The sequence below is a fragment of the Vulpes vulpes genome, chromosome 11 (assembly GCF_048418805.1).
Source record: "Vulpes vulpes isolate BD-2025 chromosome 11, VulVul3, whole genome shotgun sequence".
Classification (NCBI taxonomy): domain Eukaryota; kingdom Metazoa; phylum Chordata; class Mammalia; order Carnivora; family Canidae; genus Vulpes; species Vulpes vulpes.
This window is the reverse complement of record NC_132790.1, coordinates 77320088-77338699: the sequence shown is the minus strand read 5'-3', so window position 1 is coordinate 77338699 and position 18612 is coordinate 77320088. Positions and strand designations below refer to the sequence as shown.

General features: G+C 45.0%; 3 long non-coding RNA genes across 3 annotated transcripts in view; 2 read left to right on the top strand and 1 right to left on the bottom strand.

Moving 5' to 3' along the window:
- The window catches only part of LOC140594456 (uncharacterized), a 209382-nt gene that overhangs the window by 70644 nt on the left and 120126 nt on the right, over nucleotides 1-18612 (top strand). The gene's annotated exons all lie outside the window — the stretch shown is intronic.
- Nucleotides 2415-16162, top strand: LOC112925617 (uncharacterized). Its single transcript, XR_003236169.2, has 3 exons — nucleotides 2415-2644; nucleotides 3259-3610; nucleotides 10781-16162. It is a non-coding gene; the product is annotated as an uncharacterized lncRNA (long non-coding RNA).
- Nucleotides 10311-18284, bottom strand: LOC112925616 (uncharacterized). Its single transcript, XR_003236168.2, has 3 exons — nucleotides 18000-18284; nucleotides 12788-12917; nucleotides 10311-10803 (listed from the first exon to the last, which is right to left on the bottom strand). It is a non-coding gene; the product is annotated as an uncharacterized lncRNA (long non-coding RNA).

Genomic DNA, 18612 nt, shown 5'->3' with positions numbered 1-18612 from the left:
ACAGCCTTAGAATTCCCACTAGGCTTATAAACCCTAGATAGCAACAAAAAGCTGTACTTCGACAAATTCCTTCAGAGAAGTCCTATGGGCAACTTGGTACCAGACCCTACCTTCACCTAATCCTGGCAGCTAAGCCCAAGGCCTCCTTCTTTTTTGCTGTAGTTCTCATAAAATATTTGAACAGAAAATAGTTCAATGTGTCTCTTGGTTTTTTACACAAGGTTCTGTCTTGATAACCTTGCCATTTTTCTTTAAGTGGTTTATTTTTTCTTTATGAAGAAATAGGAAGATAAGTTCTTCACTTACCTAGACATGAGCATGGCATCCTGATAAAAATAGTGTAGTCACATTCTGTCTGAACTTCACTTTCTATCCCCAAGCAATTTGTCAAGATACTTTCCTAAATATAGAGAGTTCTCCTGCCAAGAATTCTGGTGGCAGTTGTCAGGCAATAAAATTGCAATCCCTTGATTACCAATGAATGAGCAAATGAATGGTCTCTCCACTGATCGATTACATCATATTGTATAGATTTACTGCTACTCTTTTGAAGGATCCATTGTAGACCTGGTTTAGAGTGCTGCTACCTTTATCTTTTTTTCTTTTTTTTTTTTTTTTTAGAGCATGAGAGAAAGGGGTGGGTCAGATCATGACCTGAGCCAAAACCAAGTCAGACGCTTAACCAACTGAGCCACCTTGGTACCTCTTCCTTTATCTTTTAAAAGGGCTCTGAACTTTCTGAAGTTTAATAATTAGAATGGAATATTTAAAAAAACTTTCCTCAATATTCAACAATGAGTATTATACCATTATTTACCATGCAACTATTATTTTGACACATTGCAAAGCACTGGTGATATGGCCATTGTGGCCATATAACCTGCCTAATTATTTAACCCTGAAGTTTCTTTTTAAAGGGAATAGTATGGACAAGTGGAATGCATAAAGCATATTTCAGGGAATAGTGAATTGACCAGTCTGGCCAGAGCAGAGAAAAATGGGGAATCCTTTTCATGAGGTAATGTAGAAAAGTCTTAAAACCCAAACTAAGAAGTTTGAATCTTTCTCCCATAGGAGTATGGTCCTTGGTATGGGAGAAATGAGGACTGCAGGGTTTAAGAAGGCGAATCTGTTTGCAGAGTGCAGGACCCTGAGGCTGGGGCCCATTTCAGATGACATGAAGTGGTCCATGTGCAACTGGAACAGCATGACTGTGAGTGTGGTGAGAAGAGTGGGAATGATGAGCCAGAGTGGAAGATGTTAGGGAGACAAAGAATTGACTTGCCCTGGGGACCAACAGGAGCAGGAAGTCTAGACAGAGAGGGCCTCAAAAGTGATCCTAAGGTTCGGAGCCTCCATAACAGGTAGATGAAATTACCACTGGAAAAGTTAGGAAATGCAAAAAGGGGAGGCAGTATTAAGTGGTAAGAAAAGGAATCTGTTTTCAGAATGACTGAGCTTGAGGTGACAGTAGGGCAAAGAGGTAATGCTGCCCATCATGCAGTTGGAAAGATGTAGTTAGAGGTGAGAAGAACAGAGAAATGGAAATGGAGATCTGAGAGCTGTTGCCTCCTCAATTCTTCTTTTGAGAAAATCCCACCTGTGTTTGGGTTGCCATGGCCCAAATGGAGAGGATAAGTCATGATTGGCTGAAATCCAAATATGATAACTTATTTCCCTTTGATCAAGGGTCAATCAAACAGCAAAGTGAGCATGTGATCCAGTTCTGGCCAATTGCCAGGGGGCTTCTAGGAAGGACTTTCTTCCTGATAAAACAGACCTCCATGAGGAGAAGGCTGTTTTGCTTCCATCTCTTTCTTTCCTCTTGTGATGCTGTCAGGAGAGAATGGGATTATTGGAGAGATGCGGCTTGACATGTTGAGAGGTATGGCTGACACACTGATGGCAACAAAGCAGAAAGATGGTCAGAGGCTTGGGTCACTGATGTCTTTGTTGGTTCACTGAACCAAGTCTGGAATTGCCTGCATCCAGACTCCTTGTTACACAAAAGTTTATTAGATGTCCTTGTTACTCATGTTACTGTTAGTTGGTATTTTATTACCTTCCTCTGAACATATCTTAACTGAAACAGATATAATTACTAATGCCTGTGAGAACGGATGTGACCTGAGAGCGAGGGAGGAAGAGAAAGATGAAGCCTGGAGATGCACCCATATTTAGGAGATGGGAGCTTTTCACTAATTAAACTGAGCTTTTTAATAAAAAAGCTACAGAGGAAACTTGTTGTAATTATGAAAACATACCACACACAAACAGACACACCTACAACCTCCCTCCTCGAACCACATATTCCAGAGAGCGTTTGTTCCAAATGAAAGGTCAAAAAGGAGATGGGTTTCAGTTTGGAGCTACAGGAGGGCAATTATTTCTCTAATGTGATTTGCTTCCTGTAGCTTTCCTGATCCCTCCAAATGAGATTGTTTGCTAAGCGAGGCGTCTCCTTCCTCTTTCACCCTTGGATGAATTAGGGAGCAAGAGGAATTGGTCAAGGCTCCTCACCATGATGGGCTGAGGAGCTGTGGGTACTCCCTGTGGATAGTGGTCTGCCACTGGAGAGGCCACGGGCTGGAGCGAGGAGCTGACTCATAGGGTAGGGAGAACGTGGCCTGGATCTTTCACAGAGGTAAGCAGTGTCCGATTGCACTGGGGGGAGGAGGGGGAGGTTGTGACAAAGAAAGCCCTATCTATTCCACTGAGCAATTAATGCCATTATTTTTCTTCAAAAAGCATTTTCTCTTAAGCCATTGAGGATAATTTAGCCCCCATCTTGACAGAATGTACTAATGACTGCTAATGGATACATTCTTTTAATAAATGAAGAGGCACAAGAAAATTGCCTGATATTAAGCAGAGTCCCACGTGTCTTATCTGAGCCTATAATGGCCCTATCAAGTGACCTAAGTGAAAGAAATGTGACTCTTCAGGGGTTAAAGGAGTCTATTTTTCCTTAGTGCAATATAAATTCACTGCGAAGAGGAATAATAATTCATTGGTCTATCCTAAGAAATGGGTAAAAAGGGGGCCATATCTCAGGTTAAATGATGCATTTCCTACTGGTAGCAAAGAAAATATGAAATAGAATCTCTGTGCACTGTGAATTTATATAAATAGCTTCTTATCTGGCAACAGAGCCTGAAACTCTTTTGGATCTCTGATCCTTGAAATTTTAGCCCAGAAGTCAAAGAGCCTGGTAATTTGTTGTTAATTTTGTCCATTCTTTTTTTCAATACCTTCCAGGGTGGTTTCTGCTCGTGGGTTTGGTTTGGTAATTTTAAACTCTATTCTTGGAAATGTTTCTCAAGATTCAAGTAATCCCTAGTACTCTACTTTTGGGGAACACCTCTTAAAATGTACAAAGAATTCCAACAAATCAGTAAGAAAAAGACAAACAATCCAAAAGAAAAATGGACAAAAGAAATGAATCAGAAAATCAAAGAAGACGAAATGGCCAATAATCATATGAAAAGAGAATGATCTGTATCAGTCTTCTGCAACTTGCTGTTCTCAAAGCAACGCTATGATAGCTTCATCCATTCACGTTTTGTGTGTGGCAACATTCATTCTCACTGTTGTAATACTATTTCACTGGGTGAGTATTCTATAATTCTTTTTTTTTTTTTTAAGATTTTATTTATTTATTCATGAGAGACACAGAGAGAGAGAGAGAGAGAGAGAGGCAGAGGCACAGGCAGAGGGAGAAGCAGGCTCCATGCAGGGAGCCCAACACGGGACTCAGTCCCGGGTCTCTGGGATCATGCCCTGGGCTGAAGGCGGTGCTAAACCTCTGAGCCACCCAGGCTGCCCAGTATTCTATAATTCTATTCTCTATGTCAGCATGAGTCTATATAATGCTCAGAACAGCTGCAAATCACATAATAGATTGCAAAAAAAAAAAAACTTGATAGAACTATTTTTAAAAAGCCAAGTAATGATAAAAACAAATGCCTTGGGGAAGGGGGAGATTGACATTGGGGCTGGGATAAGAGAATATATCTGTTATCTATTGTTGAGTAATGAACCACATTACTCTGAAATGTGTGGCTTAAAACTGAAACTTAGTGGCTTAAACAAAAATCAATTATTGTTGACTCTGCAAGTCAACGCTTCAGGCAGGGTTCAGCAGGGCTGGCTTGTCTCCATTACACAGAGAACCATCTGACTCTCCCCTGTGACTGCATTCAGCTGGGCTGGGCTGGAGGGTCGAGATGGCCTCACCTGCAAGGCGGCCATGCCTTGGACCTTTTCTTTTTGGCTTCTCTCTCCATGGGGTATCTCATCCTCCAGGTCCTCTTTTTTCACACAGTCTTTCTCTCCAGCATGGTAGCCTGGAGTTCTTGACAAGGACAAAGCACCCACATAATACTTGTGTAATTAAAACTTGATGGCAATTAAAATAATATATTACCTAATGAAGGAGTGCTCTCCATTACACAGAGAACCATCTGACTCTCCCCTGTGACTGCATTCAGCTGGGCTGGGCTGGAGGGTCGAGATGGCCTCACCTGCAAGGCGGCCATGCCTTGGACCTTTTCTTTTTGGCTTCTCTCTCCATGGGGTATCTCATCCTCCAGGTCCTCTTTTTTCACACAGTCTTTCTCTCCAGCATGGTAGCCTGGAGTTCTTGACAAGGACAAAGCACCCACATAATACTTGTGTAATTAAAACTTGATGGCAATTAAAATAATATATTACCTAATGAAGGAGTGCTCTGTGGCCCAATACTTTTTGGAAATGCTGTATACAGCATCCCCTCTTAGAGACTGATAACGAAAAAGAAAAGCTTGCTAGAGGTTATGAGAAGTCTTGCAATAAGCAAAGAAGAAAAGATCTTTGGTGATAGGAGCTGATAAGAAAAGGCAGAAGTACTTCATCTTCTCTGTCCTTGGGGATATGACAAGGTTCGAGAAAGCTAGAAGGCTTGGGCCTGCCTTGGGAGAACCTCCTCATCCTCTGAACTCTCCTATTCCTGCCCCCTCCGGGGTACAGTGGAACCATGGGTGGCTCTTTCTGACTGCCAAGGCCTGCTGCACACACATAAGGCTCGCAGAAGTGGCTTCGAGGTCAGAGTCCACGATGCTGCTCCTGGAATCAGGTCACCTAGGTCTCTGCTCCTTCCCCACTGCCCTGCCCTGGTCTTGAACTTGCTCATCTTTCTGATGCTTACCTCTCTGATGCTTACCTCTCGTTTGCTTTAACTCCTCTGACCTGCTTTGGTCAATTATCCTGACCACTTTGTATATGTGGACCTTCCATTTGTCCCTTATGCCTGGTGACCATAAGCTCCTAGGAGCTTTTCTCTCTTCCTTTCCTTTTATTTAATCTGGAAGTTAATCCATGCCAGTTTCAACAAACTCAAATAATACCCTGAAATGAAAGCCTCCCCTGGTCTGTTCCCATCCCACCATCCCACTGTCAATGGCTGAGTTTACTTTCAGATGATTTTCTATTTACATAAACACAAATATGCCGTGTGTGTGTGTGTGTGTGTGTATTTGAACAAAAGGAGTATGAATATGTTGCTATACTTCCACAATCTCTCTTCCCATTTACTATTGCATCATGTACATACAGTCTTTCCAAGTCAGTGCATATAACTCTTTAATAGCTGCAGTACTCCGAAGTACAGACCTTCCTTGATTTATTTAACCATGTCTCTCTTGATCAACATTTACGTTGCTCCTTATTTTCTGCCATTGTAACCAGTGTGGCAGTGATCCTCATTGCACACGAATCTTTGCACATTCATGCGAGTGTTCTGAGGAACAGGTTTCCAGAAGCAGCAGTGCTGGGTCTCTGGGTATGCCTGGCCTTCCCTGTCTAATTGCCCTTTTGACCCCAGTGTCCCAGAGACCTCGGCTGTCATCCACCTACATGCCGGGACCATGCTACCGTTCACGCATTCCAGGACCTGTCTTACCTGCTCCTCCTTGGAGAGCCAATCCCTCATGGCCTGTTCTCTGGAGCTTTGCCCTGGCAGCCTGAGTTGTTCTCATCGGTTGACAACTATGCCTTGATTCTTGCACTTGCCACGTTGTGTTATCACTATCTTCCTACTTGTCTAATTTCCCCACTGGACCAGAAATTTCTAGAGGCATCATTAGTGTCTGGCAAGGCACTTGGTACTAAGTGACTGAGTGAATTCATTAGTCAATTTAACTGAACTCGCACTATGCTAAACAGGAGCAATACCAAAGTCCCTGTTCTTGAGAGGGTGGAGCCACAATAAACACATAATTGTAAATCATCAGCCAGAGACAATAAATGTCACGAAGAAAGGTGAGGTGGAGTCTGGTCTGGAGAATGGCCTTTGAGCAGAGACCTAAAGGAGGTAAAGGACTGAGCCTGTTGATTGTCTGGGAAGAACATTCCAGCCACAGATGTCTGAGTGACCAAAGGAAGGACAGGTAGAGGGCTCCTCACTCCCTGGTATGATAGGAGGATTCCCCTAAGGCTGAAAATATCACAGCAAAGTTAACTCAGTTTGGGAGCCTAACACTTATGTCCCAGTTTGGGTTCCCAGGAAGAAACCTCTGAGATTGGTGTGTAGGAGGTTTATGAGGGTAAAGGAAGGGATTTGTGAGGGAAGAGAGACAGTGAGATCGGACAGAAGGAAAAGTCTCAGAGGGGGTGTCCATCAACCCTTGAAAGTTCTTTTTCTTTCTTTTTTTTTTTTTAAAGACTTTATTTATTCATGAGAGACACAGAGAGAGACGCAGAGATATAGGCAGAGGGAGAAGCAGCCTCCCTGTGGGGACCCCAACGTAGGACTTGATCCCTACACAGGATCATGACCTGAGTCAAAGCAGATGCTCAACCACTGAGCCACCCAGGTGCCCCAACCCTCGGGAGTTCTGAATTCAACTCACCACTCGGGGTGGTCCCCAATTGGAGTGAGGGGGCCTGACCTTCTTGTTTTGTCTCCATCAGCCATGAGGTATCAGGCACCATGGGAAGGGGTCCAGCCTGGGGCTCACTGATGCTTTTTAGCCTTCGCCAGCCCCAGAGAGGGTCCCAGCTGAAGGGCTGTCTGCCAGCAGCATTCCCAGCAGCTGAGAGGGTGAACCCTTTGCTCTTGGAGAAGGTGCTGGGTGGGCCAGCCCAGAGCTTATCACAGGTGAGCTAGGTGGCCTTTGGAGAGAAAATGAGAGGAGAAGTTGATTTCCTGGGCCTGATGGCCCAGTCCTTTCTCTTCCCCAGCTCTGCCCAAGGGTGCTGATACCCGCAGGCTGAGTCTCTCAAGCTTCTGTAGGAGCTCCTCGAGCTCCCTGCTAGCTCTTTCTGGCCAGGCCAGCGGGAGCCACGGGTCAGACATTAAAAGGAGGAGAACAGGAGGAGGGCAGGTGTTTTTTCCCTTCCCTCTCTGCTTCGGCAGGATCTCAGTGAGCAGCTCTGTCTCCTGACTCTACCTCCCCTGTTAAGGTGCCCAGTGTTTCCTGCCTCCTTCAGAGAACCTAAATCCCTGGGTTCTGGTACTGTGGTAAACACAAAATGGTTAAATCTCCTTCATGGAAGGACTGGCTGCCCCCACAGCAGGGGGTGCAGCCCGCAGGCTTTCAAGCATCAGCTCCTGCAGCGTGGGCCTGGCTAGAGGTCATGCCTCTCTCCAAAGCAGCCCACAGCTGGGGACTGAGGGGGTGGGGCAGTAAATGCCTCCTCATGTTGACTCCATGGAGACACCCTAGAGGGCCGCCCTCCAGGCTTGGCCGAGCCTTAGTCTACAAGGCAGTGCACCTTCTTCCTCTGATGTCCGGCTGCTTCTGCTTCCCTTCCTGGGGGTTGACCCCTGGTTAAGTGTCCTACACCCCAAACTATGCTTAAGTCTGCTTTTGGTGAACCCGACCTACAACACCACTTCTTCCCCCTGTCCTTCCTGCCTTGAAGTGGCTTCCTGTGGTGCTAATCTCTGGGGGGCCCCACCATGCACTGATTGGACGCTCAGATTTTCCATTGCCTATGTAACCAATCCACTGCATTGTATCCCCGTCTGCTTAGATACTTATATTGAATTCAGTTTTTCTGGTTAGACCCTACCTGGTATACTGAGTTTCACATGTAAATTTAAGTTTGTATTCTGGCCTCCTCGCTTTAGCAATTGTGTTTTAAAGGGCCCCCTAAGTCACCCCAAAATATTTAAAAATACAGTCCTTTCCTTGGCCTCAGGACCACCTGTCAGTTGGAGACTTGTGACACTGAGCCCTTTGACAGAAAGAAAGGACAGAGCCAACCATGAAGGTGTAGCATCAGCAAGTAAAACCAGCCAACAGCAGGTGAACCATAAGCCCCTGTGGTACTCAGACCCAGTGGCCCAGCACTGTTCCACATAACCGCCTGTTCTCAGCTGTCACCTGTGACTCCCCCTGAGTATAGACATACAGATCTCCCTCATGTTATGATGGGGTTACGTCAGGACATAACCCCAACATAAGCTGAAAATACTGTAAATTGAAAATGCATCTAATACACATGACCTCATAACTTAGCCTAGCCTAATTTAAACATGCTCAGAATACTTAATTAGCCTATAGTTGGACAAAATCATGTAACTCAAAGCCTATTTGATAGCAAAGTGTTGAATATCTCATGTAATTTATTGAATACTGTACCGAGAGGGAAAAACAGAACAGTTGTAAGGGTATTGGTTGTGTACCTGGTGATCGTGTGGCTGCCTGGGAGCTGCAGCTTGCTGCCTCTGCCCAGGCATCATGAGCAAGGACCGGATCGCATATCACTAGCCCAGACTAGATCAAACTTCAGAATTCAAAGTGCTGTTTCTACTGAATGCACATTGCTTTGGCACCATCATAAAACTGAAAAATCTAAGTTGATCCATCGTAAGTCAGAGACCATCATTATGAGGCACCAGTGATCCCTGAGCTGGGCTCTGGCTTCTTTGTACTGGCCTCTCTCCTCCACCCCTACTGTCGATGTGTCTGGCCCTGATGTTGGCTGGTGTCTCTGGTCCATACTTCTTGGCTCTGTCCTAAGGACCAGGCTGGGACTGGGGTGAAGCCAGCAAGGGCCTAGGGCACACAACCTCTGACAGAGGCCCTGACAGGCTTGTGCACCTTGTGGGTGGGCAGCTGTCTTTGAAGAGGTAAGGTGGGAAGCTGGCACTGAGCCTGGTCAGAGGCTGGGAGTAGAGGGGGAGCCCCTGTATCAGCCAGAGCACAATCAGACAGATTACATCCATTTGTTTTTACAAGAGAGGACTTGATTGACATAATTGTTAATTAGGTAATTGAAAAGGCAAGCTCTCTAAGGTATTGTGGAGGTAGCAACTATAGGAAGCAGCCACCACTCCTCGGGCTGGGGGGACTCGAAGAAGAGATTGATATTATTAAAAGTTGGAACTCAAAGGAGGTCCTGGGGACTGGGACCTGCAACCTCTGAGAAGTGGGTGCTACTCAGCGCATGCTGGTGTTTCTGAGAGGACCCCTGAGGTTGGCTGTGCAGTGTTAAAGAAGTTGCAAGCTGTATTCAGCTGTTGCCACAGGACCTGACTCAGCTGGGGCGATGCTTGTAGGAACAGGAAACTAAAGGGGAAACAACCTTGAGGGAACAAGTCTTTGCCTCTTCCGGAAGCCTTGCAAGTGCCTTCTAGCGCCCCCTCTTGGCAGAACCTGGCAAGGAGCCGCTGACAAAGCAGAACTTGAGTCTGTGAAGTCCCAGGGTCTTGGTCACAAAGCTGAGTACAGAAGAGTAGGTTTGAAGTCAAAGATCAAGAGCTCTGAATAACTGGCATACCTTCCCAAAGAGTTCATTAACATCCAGGGAGTCAGGGAAAGAAGTGGTCTGTGACCCGGCTGGCACAAGCTGACCCACGAATATAAATCAAAGGGAGAAGCAAGACACCATTTTGGGGTCCAGCCAGTGACTGGAGATTCAGTTTGCAAACAGGAATCAGCAGGTCTGAGTGATAATATCAAGCTTTCCAGATTGTTCAGTGACAGGCAGGAATGCCGCTAGAGCTACAAGAATTTGGCAATATTGATGCAGTAAACCACCAGTTTCTACGTCTTTCTTCCTACCCGGTCCCCAACCACCACACACATACACACACACATATACACACACACATGGGCGTGCACTGTAGATTCCTCATTCGATGCTGTGTCTGCGCCGTAGAATACAATGAATGGTTACACTTCCAACCACTTCTCTCAGTGACATACCTATCGCATAGTATTTTTCTAATTTTAAATAAATTCTTTGCCCAATGTAGGGGTTGAACTCATGACCCTGGGATCAAGAGTCTCATGCTCTACTAAGCCAGACAGGCACCCCATAGGTGCAGTCTTGAATAAGTGACTATATTTATTATCTGCTGCTGCATAACATATTACCCCCAAATCTAGGAGGATTAAACAAGCAACATTTATTATTACTAAATTAATAACCATAATTATTATTGTCTCTCACTTCCTGTGGAGTAGTTAGCATTGTGGTTCAGAGCTTCTCACAAGGTCGCAGTAAGGAGACCATCAGGGCTGCCTGCCCCTCAAAGCTCAGCTTGGGGAGGATCCTCTTCTGAGCCCACTTGTGTGGCTGTTGGCAAGTGTCAGGTTCTTGCTGGCTATTAGCCAGAGGCCTGTCTTGGTTTCTTGCCGTGTGGGCCTCTCCATAGGGCAGCTGGATTTTCCCAGAGTGAGCAAGCCAGAGAGCAGGGGAGCATGAGAGATGGCCAGAAGGGCAGAAGTCAGAGGCATTTTCCTAATCTCAGAAGTGACATCCATCACTTTTGTTGTGTTCTATTTTTCAGGAGCAAGTCAGGTCCCGTCTGCCCTGGAGGGGAAGGGATGACATAAAGGGACTCGATCCCAGGACCCTGGGATCACGACCCGAGCCAAAGGATCAACCACTGAGCCACCCAGGCGCCCACGGAGTCTCCTGTTTTAATCAAATTACACTTATAACAGAGGTAGTGGAAGGCATATATAACGGTACACGTTAAGTATTGTGGCATCAGTTAGGCATCCACGATAGAAGGCGCACCAAATGACTGCAATTAGTATTCCTTCTACATAGCCAAACCCGTTTAACTTTGCTGATTTGTTTAGGTCCCAGGTGCCTTTCATCAGCTTCCATGTTGATAGTTTACCACCACCCCCCCCCCCACGTCCCCAAACCACCTACCACTTAATTGTCACCCCACATGCAAACTCTGACATTCACTGAAACTAACAAAGATCCTAGATCTGCCCATGCAATAGTCGGGGGTTACTCGCTGCCTCCTGAGCAGCAACAGGCTTTGGTAGCAACAATGAGATCCACAGACTGTGAACTGAATTTCTCAGGGCAGGTGCTGACACAGTAGAGAGCTTGGTGAGAACAGCTCAAACCCTCCAACACTTCAGCATTGTCTACCTGAATTAAGGCAGGGTGCCTCCATCTCTCCCCTTATTGGCTGCATATTGCTTGGGTGACTTCAGCAGGGAATGAGGTCTTCAGACATTTGATGACCACAAAACAAAAACAAAAACAAAAACAAAAAAAACAACATGCCAATTGAGGCAAGAGAACATACTGGTACTGAATGAGCTTCAGTCTTTTGGGAACTGTTGTCAGATTCTTTCTTGTATTGATGGAGAAGAAGGAGGAAGAAGGTGTGCCAGAAGAGGAGGAAAGGGAAAAGAAAATGCTAGGGGGAGGGACTGATGGGCTACAGATTTACAAGGCAGGGTTCACCGGTAAAATGGAGGACATCCAGTTAAATTAGAATGTCAGATTAAAAGAATGGAAAATAAAACTTTAAAGTATGAGGCTATCTCATGTAATACTTGGGATGGACTTACACTTAAAAATATTTCTTTTGTTTTTATCTGAAATTTGAATTTCACTGAGCATCCTCTAATTTTATTTGCTAAATCTGGCAACCCTACTACAAGATCAGTCTCTCCCCTTTCGTCCCCGAACCTATCATCATTTCTCAGGGTCATGCTGCTGTGGGGCAAAAGGGACTTCCTTGCCCTTTCCAGTGGCCATGATCCTGGTGTTAAATATTGCTGTCTCCTGCTGCTCTTGGCCCCCTGTAGCTAGTCCCCCAGGCAGCTGCAGGAACAGCATGTCGCAGGAGATGCCACAGGCTCATCTGAGGTCCCTCTGCTCCTCTCTGGAAGGCTCCACAGCACTTGGCCCCCACCACTCCAAGTCTCCCAACATGAGTGCGTGTAAATCCAGCACGACAGGTTTTAAGAGAACAAGGGAACTCTGGGTATCGGTTTAAATGTGGGCAAAACATTTCTTGCTGAGCAGTTCATGTTAAAAGGGATTTAGTTTGCCCCTTGGTGAACAGCCCGGGAGGGGAGCTGGAAATCTACTCCAGAAGGGCTTCTTCCAAATTTTCCCTTTCAGGTTTCACAGCACAATGGCTCCTATTTTAGTGGCCAAGCTTCTTTTGTTGTTGTTGTTTTTTAATTGTTTTAAATTTTTTATTAACAAAGCAGAAGGAACCACAAGAAATATTCACGTTTTCATTGTGGAAGAGGAAAACAAAATTCGGGTCTCCAAGGTTTCTAAGAAACCAGCAAAAATCAGGATCTGTTACATGCTAATCTGTCCCTCCAGTGTGCTGTTCATCCTTCTCTCCCACTGCAGAGTGGGGGAGACAGTGGCCTGATGCTGGGAGAAAGCTCCTTGCCAGTTGTCCAAACAATGGAAATTTCCTGGATTCTTTGCTGCAGTTTTTCAATGTTAATGGACATATGCTGACTTTTTAAAAGCTAGCTGTTACTAGGGGCAAAAAGAAGGACAAGAGAAAAATGCTTACCTTCAGACTCTAATGTAGGCGAAAAAGTCTTCCTAAAGAAATGAACAACGATGACAAACATGCTCACGCTGCGCTTCATCAATCTGGATCCTGTTCTTGCACAGCAGGTTACTAGGTCCCACGTGGGAGACTAAGACAGGGAGGACAGAAGGAACAAGATAGCATCTCATCATCAGAACTGGGGTCCAGGGTGGTGCCAAATGGTTCCTGCTGCCTGGCTAAGCTTATCTCTCACCCCTTTCTTCTTCCCCACCTCTGCTCCAGCACCCTTTGCTACTTGTTATTCTCTGACTTCTCAAGCTGTTTCTCCTCTCTGTCCCTTCTGTTCCACCATCCCCATTTCTCTGTTCATTGACATTCAACTTGGGAAATGCCTCCTCTGGGCAGCGCCTGACCCTGACCCTCCCAGGTTGTGTTAGGTATCCTACCAGTGTGCTCCTCTGCCCAGCTCCATCACTGCATGAATCTCAAGGTAATACCTATTGGTTTGGGTCTCAGCCTCCTTTGTGGTGTCTGAACACCTTGAGGTCAGACATTGTGTCTTGTTCATCTTTATAGACCCTTGTCCAGCAAGGGATCCGTTCCACACCAGGCAGGTAGGTGCTTAGTGGAGGGCTGGATGGACAATGATCTTGAAATACTTGATAATGAGTTCCAGGGTTGACTGGATTGTCACTTGATTGTGACAATCATAATGTGGGTGCGGGCACTATTTCAAGATTGCTAAAGGCCTGTTGGATGTAACACATTTACGCAGGTTAAGGATCCCCCTGACTAAAATGTCCCCTTGCATTGTTTCTGGCTGGAATACTGTCAATCCTCTCTGATGACCCCAGGCTTTTCATGAGAAGATAAAATTGGCCGTCAGTACATACTTGTTCTTTAAGAAAAATGTACAGATAATCACAATCTTTCTTTTTTCTTTCATTTATGCCAAAAAGTAAGTAAAATCAGCAGCTAAGTTGCACATGATAAAAAAGAAAACTTTTTTGGTGGTATGAAGGTGAGGTGCCAACTATATGCCATGGTTTATTCACTGATTTATTCAAATTTACTGAGCACCTGCTATATGCTGGGCAATGTTTTAGGGGCTCCAGACATAGCAGTGAATAAGATAGATGAGATCCTTTCCTCTTGGAGTTCACCTTCTGCGGATGAGAAAGAGATAATAAACTAATAAACACATAAGAAAACATCTGATCATAGTAAGTGCTACTCAAAGAATGAAATCAGAGGGATGGACTAGACTGGGTGACAGGGAAGGCCTTTGCCAGGAGGTTACATTGATGCTGACACCTGACAACAAAAGTATGAGAGTAAAGAGCAACTCCAGAAGACATCATGCAAAGGATCTCCAAGGTAGGAATGGATGCATTTGGATGGTATTTATGTGCTTACCTGTTGATCATCTGTCTCCCCCACTGAGCTGCAACCTCCATGGCAGGAGGGACTGTATCTAGTCTATCTACCAACATATGCCCAGCACAGTGCCTGCCTGGCATATAGGACATTCATAATATATATTATCAAATAATGAGTGAACCACAGCCCACCATTCTTTCTGCCTCAGGTCAGGGTGGTTCCTGCAGGTATGGGCCATGGGGCACCAGCTTGGGAGAGCAGAGCAAAGCAGAAGCCAGTTGCCTTGTCTGTCTTGCAGTGAGAGAGGGCTCAGGGACTCAGGCACAGGGTGAGTGGTTATCGTATCCCAGCCACTCTTTGGAGGCCTGTTCAGTCTGCTTATTTGCCATGCTTATGGGAATTTGGGACCAGACTTGGCTGATTTAATTCTTATCGCTCAGCTTCACAATAATTTCTGGGCAAAAGGAAGCTTCTAATTACGAGTTCAGATCCCCCGGAAGCCATATGCCAGGCCATATATGTGGGAAAATCCCCAGCTGCCTTCTTTGATGTAAGGATGATAATAGCTAACTGACAGGCTGATCTGAGCCTGCCAGGCCTTTAACTCAAACAAAACAACAGCCACAACAACTACAAAAGTCCTGCAGCAGCTGCTGGTTCCAGGGACTGGAGTTATTCAGGAGCCTGACTCCCACCAGCTACCTTGCATCTTTCTTGGGATAGTTAAGGTCTTTGAAGATTCTGGGCCAATTTCATTCTCTATCAAATATCTTACATTCTTCCCAAATTTCACATCAAATGCATATTGCTCTTGCTCTAAAACATTTGAAAGGGTTTTGTCTCAGTTAGCTAATGCTGTGTAACAAATCACCTAAAAATTTAGTGGCTTAAAACAACAATGTATCACCATTCAGGGATGGTTCTCCTCCAAGTAGGGTTAGCTAGAACAGCGGGTAACTGTAATTGTCTGAATGCTTGAGCAGTTGCTCAGCCGAGGATGAAATGTCTGGAATGCCTGGGCATTTGGAGTCAGGTGGAGCTTGACTGGGAGTTCAGTTGGGGCTATCAGTTGGGGGCCTTGGTTCTTCCTGTGGGCCTCTCCATGTGGCTGCTTGGACTGCCTCATAGCATGGTGGTTGAGTTCCAGGGAGGACTGTTCCAAGAGTAAGCTTTCCAGGAGGGAGGAAGCAGAGGCTGCCAGATCAATTAAAGTCTAGTCTTGGAATTGGCATAGCATTCCTTCTTCTACATTTTTTTTTTTTTTTTTTTTACTCAAAGCAGTGACAGGCCCAGCCCATAGTTAATGCAGGAGGGAATTACATCAGGCATAAATATGGGGAGATATGTTCATCTGGGTCACCAAATGATAATTTACCATAAGTCTCAAAATACTTATTATTGTGGCTCTCAAAAACATTAAACAGAAATACCACATGATCCAGCAATTCCACTCCTGGGTATATACACCTAAAAGAATTGAAATCAGGGACATAAATATTTGCACACTCAGCTGCATAGCCAAATGGTGGAAACAACCCAGATGCCCATCAACGGATGAATATATAAACAAAATATGGTATATACATACAGTGGAATATTATTTAGTCTAAAAGATACGTGAAATTCTGATACATGCTATGACATTAACTTAGAGGACATCATGCTAAGTGAAATAAGACAAATATTGTATGATTCTACTTACATGCTATAACTGATAGTTAAATTCAAATTCAAATGTGTTAGCTAACAAATTCACAGAGACAGAATGTAGACTTGTGCTTACCATAGGCTAGGGAGAGGCAGGTACAAAGAATTATTGTTTAATGGGAATGGAGTTTTAGTTTGGGAAGATGAAAATGTTCTGGAGATGGGTAGTGATGATGGTTGCAAAATAGTATGAATGTTATTATTGTGCCTTCACCGTACACAAAAAAATGGTTAAAATGGTAAATTTTACATTCTGTATATTTTACCATAATAAAAATTATTATTTTGAGTTTTGTAGAAATGAAATATTCATTTTATATTTTTGGTATCTATCATATTTGCAACTGTGTAAGAGTTGGGTTGAGCTGCAGCTTTTTTGCTATTCAGTGTGGTTCATGGACTGGAAGCTTTGGTATCACCTGTGAGCTTGTTAGAAATGCAGAGTCACAGGTCCCATCCCAGACCTACTGAATCCAAATGTGAGTTCAAACAAGATCCCCAGTGGTTTCATATGCTCATTAATGTTTGAGAAACACTGAATTAGTTTACATAATGTTATGTTTTGTAGACATTTAATTATTTATTGGCTTCGATCATATAATTTTCTGCTTTGCTATTTGGAATCATTACATGTATTTTTAAGCCCTCAAAACTTTTCATAGGGTTTTAAAATGCTCCCAGGCCCTGGACACCATGCCTAGGGGGCCTAGGAGATGAACTTGGCTGACTTTGCATGCGGTCACATCCCTTTGTCTGCATCCCTGACTTTCCCCGCTGTATGTACCGTTCTTCAGGTTCTCTACATGGTTTTCTTTGAGCTGTGACTAGGATGACTTCCTAGGCTTTCAGAACCACAGTCTATGGCCAAGGGACCTGTCCTCAAAGCAGCCCAGCCCTCTAGAATAATACATTCCACACAGGGTTCACCTAGCCAGGGAGGAGAATCAACCTTGCCGACTCTAAATTACTAAATGAGCAGGTCAACCTTAAAACTTCCTACTGAGTAAGTAACCTCAGCCTAGCCCCATTCAAAAAAAAAAATGTATTAACTGAAATACAATATACAATATACAAAAAGTACACACACATGTTTATAACTCAATACATTTTCATACACTGTCAGCTTTCTTATAACTAACCCACAGGTCGAGGAATAGAACATGACCACATCCAGAAAACCCTTCTGGTCACTACTGCCCCTCTCACCCAAAGTTCACAGCTCTTTGGAATAATAGCATAGATTACTTTCACCAATTTTTGTTCTTTCTGTAAACAGAATGACACAGTACATTGTCTTTTGTGTCTAGCTCAACTTTACATTTCTGAGATTCATCCACATTGTTGCATGTGGCTGCAGTTTGTATTCTCATTGCTGTATCATGATCCATTGTGTGAATTCCCCCAATTTAAAAAAGTCATGATATTGTTGTTGGCCCGTGGGCAGTTTCCAGTAGGAGGCTACAATGATAGTACAATCCCGTATTTTTTGGGCGCAGTACTCAGTGCATTGCCGTGGGAACTACCCGGGAGTGGAATTGCTGGGTCTGGGCATGTGGCTCTGTTTAGATTTAGTGACACTGCCAAGCAGTTTTCTAAACTGTTAGCCCTATCCTTAATCTAAAAATGAATTTCCTGCCCCCATTCCATCCCTTCTAACCGTTGTGACAAATCTTGAACATGACGTTAGTTCTCCAACACAAGATTTACCAATTCCTACCAAAACATTGGTGCTCACATTTCTAAATAAATAAATGCGTCCATGAAATCCTCAGCAGTGGCAAAACGAAAAAGCCAAGAATCGGTGACAGCTATAATGTCGAGATGCTAAGGCGTTTTCTCTTTGTTGCTGAGAGAGGGCCGGGAACCTTTGCAAAAGCTGCTGCCAATCAGGCTTGCGGATCTTTGCAGGGCTAATTAACAGCACTTGGGCAAGCAGGGGGGGCGGGGCCGGCACTGCGAAGCGAATTGAGCCATCCCCGGGCTTACGACTAATTATAAGCACAAAGAGCGCTTAAAGACCATGATTTAAAGAGAAAAAAAAATCCCAAAACCAGACAAAAAAAAAACCCTCTTCAGAATTCTAATACCAGCATGCTTGTGATTGCAGGGCTTGGGGGCAGGGGTGCCAGCAAAAATCTCCTACCGCGGACTAAATCACACAGCACAGCCCCGAAGTCGAGCAGCCGTGCTCCCAGGCGCCGCCGTGGAAGGGCTTCCTTTGTGTCCTCCCCCAGTTGGGAGAGGGTGTCCCGCATCTCCAGGGGCGCCCTGGCCCTGGCATGTTAAACCTGGTATTCCCGGTTGTCACTAGGCTCGGGAGAGCAGACTGGGGTAATCCAGGCCCCTGCGGGCGTGAGGGGGCTGGGGGCGTATGCGCAAACTCTGATCCCCATTAGCTACAAACAGCTAATAATCCATAAGATATGCAAATCAGGCCCCAATTAATAGCACTTATTAACATCTCCTGGAACCGTGCAAGAGGAAGCTGTGAATGTTGGCCAGGGAGGAAAGCAACCCTTATGCACCTCCTTGCCAAAGCTTGTCTGTTCAGGCGAAAGCCCTGGGCTTGTTGGGAGGGAAGAAGAAAGCTGAAACAGGAAGGCTGCTTTGGTGCCCTCGGGTCTTCGGGGAGAGTGTCCACACAGTTCAGACATGTGCAGTGATTTGATGTGAGGCTGAGGAATCAGCCGTGACCACATCCCCCCACCCCCACCCCTGCTTCCCCTTCCCTTCGGGGCACCGCCAGGCCCACCCTA